Genomic DNA, 7348 nt, shown 5'->3' on the forward strand with positions numbered 1-7348 from the left:
CATTCGAACGTTTCATATGCTAGAAGCCATGTATACAGCCCGCGTAAAAATACAATAAAACACATGGGGCTGCCCGGGGCTGTCAGAAGCGTGAAATCGAAAAGTCGATTTCTTTAGTTCACAAAAAGGGAATAGTGTTAATGTTTTTAACTTATTCAATTTAGTATTTTTGCTTCATTTTAAGGTTTGTTTTGCAAACCAACTATTGTGAAGATTTTTTTCATTTTTATGTTTTTTTTTGTCTTTGAAAACTGAAAACCGACTGGAAACTTCACACGAGTTCGTCTTAGCATAGCTGCTAATCTGCTCAGCTGCTCAGCTGTTGACTTCACGCCGTCAGGCTTCCAGACTGCTAACTCGCGCTGCTATGCTGCTGGGCTGCTGACTTCACGCTGCTAGGCTCTCAGTCTGCTGGGCTGCTGACTTCACGCTGCTGGGCTGTCAGTCTGCTGGGCTGCTGACTTCACGCTGCTGGGCTGCCAGTATGCTGGGCTGCTGACTTCACGCTGCTGGGCTGCTGGGCTGCTGACTTCACGCTGCTAGGCTGTCAGTCTGCTGGGCTGCTGACTTCACGCTGCTAGGCTGCCAGTCTGCTGGGCTGCTGACTTCACGCTGCTGGGCTGCTGGGCTGCCAACTTCACGAACATTACGTTTTTCTCTCTCGTCCTTTTATAGCAATTGAGGGACCCATCTCGCACAAACTTTTCGCACGCCTTAATCTTCTCTTAAAACCCTTTGGACTTCCGTACCCTGCCCCGACTATGCTTGCTACGACGTGCTGTCAAACGGTGATCCCCTCTGATGACGTTCTTCACCAACGTCGAAAACGTCGTGCCTCTTGTCTTTTTCTGTCCCTTTTCCTTATCGTCTTCTATGAAATATCATTGTTCTCTTAAACGTTAATGCCAAAATACTAATGAACGGCACATTTTGCTTCATTTCCACCTCGGCCATCTTTATCATAATCTGTGTCCGTGTTTTCCCCAATTCAACGCAAATCTTCATCGTCTCGCGCTTATTCAAAGTTCAATGACGCCATGTTGTATCCCAGACTGTGCTTGTAATCAAGTCAGAATATTACGACTTTTAAATGGAAATGACGTCAGAAATTTGAAAAGTATATTCGTATGAAGTCAGCGTTTAATATGACGTAATTTGGCGGAATTTCATAGAAAAACATGGAAGAAAAGCATGTTGTAAGAGATACATAAAACGTTTGTGAACGTTCATTTTAGACGGTGCGCCGACCGTCCGTTCCTGTTATCTAAGAACCCGTAATTTTTCAATACTCATAAATTTTACAGATCTAAATTTCATACCGTCTATGCAGAATACTTCAAATAAGATATGCATGAATTTTAAAATGATTTGGACGAAAAATATAGAAAATATGTAAGAAGTCCACGTAATTCTCGTATATGTGAAAAACAATGTTGGAAGCGAACAGATTCTAAGTGACACTAAATGAAGTAACAATCTGAACCGGTTCGCTTTAACTCGACGGAGTTGTCAAAACAAACATTCATTTTATACCCAAAGTAATATAACGATGACTGAATGTATTATGACATGTGTCAGAAACTATAGATTTATATTTTTATATTAGAACAGACCTTTAATAAAAGGAGTGTCGCTTTTGAGAGAAATTACTTGCTTTTTATTGACGTTTGCTATGTTAACAAGCATACGCTATACGAACAATTATGTATTCTAAGAGATTTATACTAACAATAAAGTGTTTCACAATAAGAACATAATCGTTGGTTTTTGAGCATGCACATACATATTTAAAGTAATTTAAGTATACAAATTTCGTATTATGGTTATGCAATGTCATTTTTGCAGGTTTTCTCGTATATTTTAAACTTGAATACATAACTTCATACAAAGCGCTTTCAGGAATAAGGACATAGTTAGTTCATTCATATGTTGCATCTTGCAACACAAAATGCATTCCTCAAAACCTATGGTAAACACCAAATAGGAAGCGACTCTGCTCTTTTTGTTTCATAACGGACGTGTCTGCAGAAAATAACTGTTTTTTGGTTTGTACGAGGTGCGAACAGAGTACGGGTTGTTAATTAACTACTCGTTGGTCACCTGTGATCACCATCGACTTTTGGGAGATATACTGGTTCTTTAAAATGACTTTCAACACACCTTTTCCAACGGCCTGGAGCTCAAACTGTGAACTTTTGGCGTATGCCAAGATGTCATCACATTAGTGACATTAGCATCGGGCTAGGTCTGTGAGTTTCTCAAACATATAAAAGGTGGACCACTGGAGATGCTGGCCATTCTCACCGGGATTGAAGTTTCTTAACCATACATTTCTTTCTTCATTAAACGGGGATTTTTGTTTCTTACTTTGCTGCACTGGTTTTGTAAGATGGTCATTGGCATTTTCTTTCCAATGAGATCTTTTAAATCCTCTGTAACCGGGTAAATACTACATGGATAATTGGATTAAGCCTTGGTTCGTTTGGATGTTAAAAAGGTCTGATTTTTAAAAAAAATATTAGTATCATGCGATACTATGCCGACTTTGCTACTGAAGAAACAGATCGTCTACTGGTTCATTTTTGTTTGGTGTAGCTTTGATGTCTTTGTTGGAAAAGAGTAAACTTGGCGTCCAGTACACCAGTCAGAGTATGATCCACATTCCACGTGTAACAATCATGGTGATATCTCATCGAATGGAACAGTTGAGATACAGGTTATTATAAAAAAATATATATATATTTTTTTAAAAGTCTTAAGTCATAAAATTGAGCATAAAATTTTCATTTTCATACAGCATATGAAGGAGAAATCCACGTCTGATCAATATTGTTGAACAGAGAAGAGATAATGTTGGAAAAAGTATGTTTTATATCAGCTAGTTGGTGCTGAAAATTTATCCGTTTTGCTTTATTGTAATTTGAAATCCAAAAACCGGTAATTGTCAGTAATTTCGCGTTTATACAGGCTATATTTCAATTCTGACAAGAATCAAGAATTCACCAAAGAGCCTGATCAGACACCAGAAAAGCGAACTCCTTTTAATTCACGTTGCACCTTATGCACACTTGAAAAAACAACTGTAAACAACAAACGGGAAACGACTCTGCTTACTGTCATTTCTGTAAAACAGAACTGCTTTTCCGTAGGTTTGTATGCGCCAGTGTGACATTGTCCGGGTTGCTTTTATCTTGACACTGTTCACCTGTGATCGCCATTGATTTTTGGGGAGAATAAAGCAGAGGAGCTATTTTTTTAGGAATGACTTGAACGCACCCTTCTCGAACTGCCTGGAGCTCAAACTGAAGTTTTGGTGTATACCATTATGTCATTTCATTAGCAACATTAGTCCTGGGCTAGTTCTGAGCATTTCTCGAACATATAAACTGTGGATACTGGCCAATCTCAATAGGATTGAAGCTTCTTAATAACAAATTATTTTCTTCATGGAACGGGGATTTTGTGCGTTTCTTTGCTGCACTGGTTTTGTAAGATGGTCATTGGCGCTTTCTTACCAATGGGATCTTTAAAATCCTGTGTAACGGAGTAAAAACAACATGGCTATTTTGATTAAGCCTCGATTTCTTTGAATGTTAAAATGGTCGGACGATTAAAAAAATCAAGCGGTACTAAGCCGACTATTATACTGTAGAACAGAAGTTCTACTGGTTCGTTTCTGTTCAGTGTTACTATGATGTCTTAGCTGGAAGAGAGTAAACTTGTCCGTATTCAACATGTAGCCATGGTGGTCTCTCACCGAAAGGAACAGTCGACACACAGGTAAATATATTTCTCATTTCTTTCAAGTCACAGAAGTGCCCACGTAATGTTGTTACATATGAGATGATTAATAAAATGTTTGTTTTCACTCAACATTTATTACAAGTTTATGTTCTGCCTGTAAGGTTCCTGATGCTAATAAAGAATCAATTTGCATGGTTAATTGCCTTATTAGTTGTCATAAGACATGAATGTCGTGTAAGTGATTGCGACTTTTGCTGTAATAATGATATAATGTTTTGTTAACTTTAATACAAACCGAATGCTAATTGTGTTTTCCGTTTGGGTTGTAGTTTCTTGATGAAGATCTATTCACAGAACTGTTATCATTTATATTATAATGCTTATAAAAATGTTCCAAACCTTTTATGCGGTAAATGAGCTTTTATTCTAAGTGTAGTTAGCGTATTTGCTGATTTGCTGATTTGTGTATCTAATTCACGCACACACTCTGTAAATGTTACTACAAGGGGATTATCAATATTCACAAAACGTAATGAAGTAGACTGTATAAATATTTCGATTCTTCTTTATCATAAGGACCTAACCTGACTGGCTGTAATCTAAATGACCCCAAATTGCCCAAAAGCAATCACAAGTCCGGCCACAATATCACTTAAATACTTCAAAAGTCAAATCTCAAAAACTAGACAAACTCGTATATATGTTCCATTAAATATACGGTTAATACACCTATACACATAATAAGGTCGTTACCATCTGCAAAGGCATGCAAAATGGTTTACAGCCCGAGTGCGCTGCACCATGAGTAACTTTTATGTTAAAAAAGCTGTTAAATGTCACGAAAATGCAAAAAAAAACAAAAAAACATTTAGTTCGAAATAATCTCCATAAAAGGTACGTGTGTGACGTCACGAGTGATGTCATTGAAAAAGTTTTACATTAAGCTCGATAAGGGCCGCAACATAACCATTTTTGTTTCGACGCCATTTTTTTCAGTGTTCAGTCGATTGGAAAGTGTGTTGTTCAGAAATTTACTGGATTACTTGGATTATTTACACACAATTATAGCTATCGGGTAATCGATGAATTACCGATGTATTCCTAATTTATCATTTTGTATGTTTTTTCATTCTGAATTTTTTTTTTTAGATATTTTTTTTTGATTGCTTTAGCAATTATAAAATGTACCTGATCATAATACATACCAGGATCATGATGATGTATAATTTATCTATTAACAATATTTATGTATATTTTGAATAAAACATTTTTTCATAGTTTAATATGACTTTGTTTTATAAGTGTTTTATAAGACGACAATGTGATTTATCGTGTGTGTGTGTTTTCACTCATGTAAGTTCGATGATGTCATATTGTACTGTACAGTACGTTGCTTACATTAATGACGTTCATGAATGGGGACGAGGTCTTTAAGCTATCAATCACTCCGTTTGATTGATACACCTCATTTACAGGTCCCGCCTCTTGACCTGTCTTTGATGCAAAAACATAACTAGAAATGATGCCAAGCATGTGTGTATCTCTTACTCTCATGTTAGTTAAACATTAAAGTTGTATGTTGTCCCATGAATTGGTTATTTTTCAGTAATTCACTGGAATGGGGTATCAACCCAGTGTAATTACCCAATGCATATGTCAATTACTGACTCAATAACTCATACAGTACACTCTCTCATTTCAATGCTATGATATCAAACAGGATAACAACAAAATACTATTTTCAGTTTAAATAGGTATGGGAGGCCTATCACGCTTCGATTTGATGATGGAACGGAGGCCAGTTTCGAGGTAGACCTGCCGACATGGAAAGCAGTAGTTGATGATAAAGGTTTGTGTATTTTGAAGATAGTTGAATAGATGTAAAACCGTAACGCTTTCCTCGTAATTTATGAAATACTTTAGTGTGGTAGCTATTTTCATTAGATGACATTTCATTGGTTTTGTAAACTGGTGTTTTTTGATAATTATGATTAATTATAAATCAATTGTATAAAAAATCATTTACAAATATTTATAATAACATATATGTACAATTATTTATCCTGATTCAGAGCAAGCCATATTTCAATCTAATTTAGATCAGTCAATGATTGAGCAAGTGGTAAAGAATTACAAGGAAGCAAGATGTGGCGAGGAAGGAGGTACAATTCCTCACCGTTATTCATATTGTCTGATAGTGTTTATGATTAATATGAAAGTGCATGCGATTGTTTTCTGTTATGAATTGACGTAGGTATTTGTCACATCACATTTTCACAGACAACTCAGAAAGAAAACCTTTTTTTTATGTTTTGTTGGTCATAATTAACTTTTGAATTACACCTTGCTAATTATATGAACAAATGGATGTCATTTTTGGACTAGGGCACTTGTGGCCTAGTTCATAGCGATGCAAACGATTGCTGATTTTTCAAAACGAATACAGGGGTTCACTGACGTAATGTATTCATACGCTGTATTTTGATTGGATTTCCGTTAGCGAATTTGAATAATCAAAGTAGTAACAGGACTGATAACAATGAAAACATCCAATAAAAATAATTCTCCAAACAAGGCAAGTTAATTGCATGTTCTTTAATTTATATCTATTTGTAACCGGGTTCATACGATGTATATAGCAGCACGTATACTGTCTCACTATAGAGCTGGCTTTTATAGCGACGCAGTAAAAGTGTCCGCTTATACATACTATTCTATGGCATTCAGTACGCAAACGGCTATTAGAATGAAAAACATTAAAGGACTGGTTCGATATGAATCAATTTATATATATTGTAAGCCGGTTCAAAATGGCGGAATGAGCTGTGCCAATGGTTCAATTTCGGATATATTAAACTTTCGATATCTCGAAGTTACGTATTTAGCGAGTCCCAGACATTTACGACACAACTAGAATCCACAGAACTATGTTTTTTACTCAAAATATACGGCGTAGACAATGGCGTACGCTGATAGGTGAGCATTCGCGAAGGTCGCACATACATGGTTGTCCGTATTTTGGTCCCACAAGAACTTGCTGGCCGCCTCCATGGCCTGATCCTTAGTATCAGTTATGATAACTTGGCAAATAATCTTGTACCTAGGCATGTTTAACTGCTTCACCTCGTTTTTTATCACGTTTGCAACGTTGCAAGCCAATCGTCCTGCGGTGTTCGGGCAATAACTTTCTCCCTCCAGTTCTCTTTCTAAAACCTCATTGGCCAACTGTTGAACCCTCGTTTGGCTAAATTTCTTGTCCGAGTCCGGCCCAGTTTTAAACGTGTTTTCATACTTGATTATCGGCTTCTGCTCAAAAGCATTGCTTATTCGTGTCATACGACGTAGTTTCAACACTCCCGTAAGGCTCTGCGCCATGCCTTGGAACGTGCTGCGACGTCGTAACAGTGCGCCGTTTGAAGATGAAGCCACTTCATTTACTTTAGTGTCACACTTTCCATTATATTCAGTGACACTTTTCTCATAAGACAGACGTTGGTTCTTCAAGACGCTGGGGCAACTCGCCGGCATTGACCCGACATCATGTGTGTCTGTCTGAAAAACAGATACATAGAAAAGCGTTATTCAAAAAGAAATCGCGTTTTTA

At 37.0% G+C, this 7348-nt stretch overlaps 1 long non-coding RNA gene across 1 annotated transcript; it reads left to right on the forward strand.

Moving 5' to 3' along the window:
• The first annotated feature begins 4713 nt into the window (after nucleotides 1–4713).
• On the forward strand, nucleotides 4714–5966 carry LOC128227594 (uncharacterized). The gene is made up of 3 exons (XR_008259839.1): nucleotides 4714–4819; nucleotides 5490–5593; nucleotides 5844–5966. It is a non-coding gene; the product is annotated as an uncharacterized LOC128227594 (long non-coding RNA).
• The last annotated feature ends 1382 nt before the right edge of the window (nucleotides 5967–7348 follow it).

The sequence above is a fragment of the Mya arenaria genome, chromosome 3 (assembly GCF_026914265.1).
Source record: "Mya arenaria isolate MELC-2E11 chromosome 3, ASM2691426v1".
Lineage (NCBI taxonomy): Eukaryota > Metazoa > Mollusca > Bivalvia > Myida > Myidae > Mya > Mya arenaria.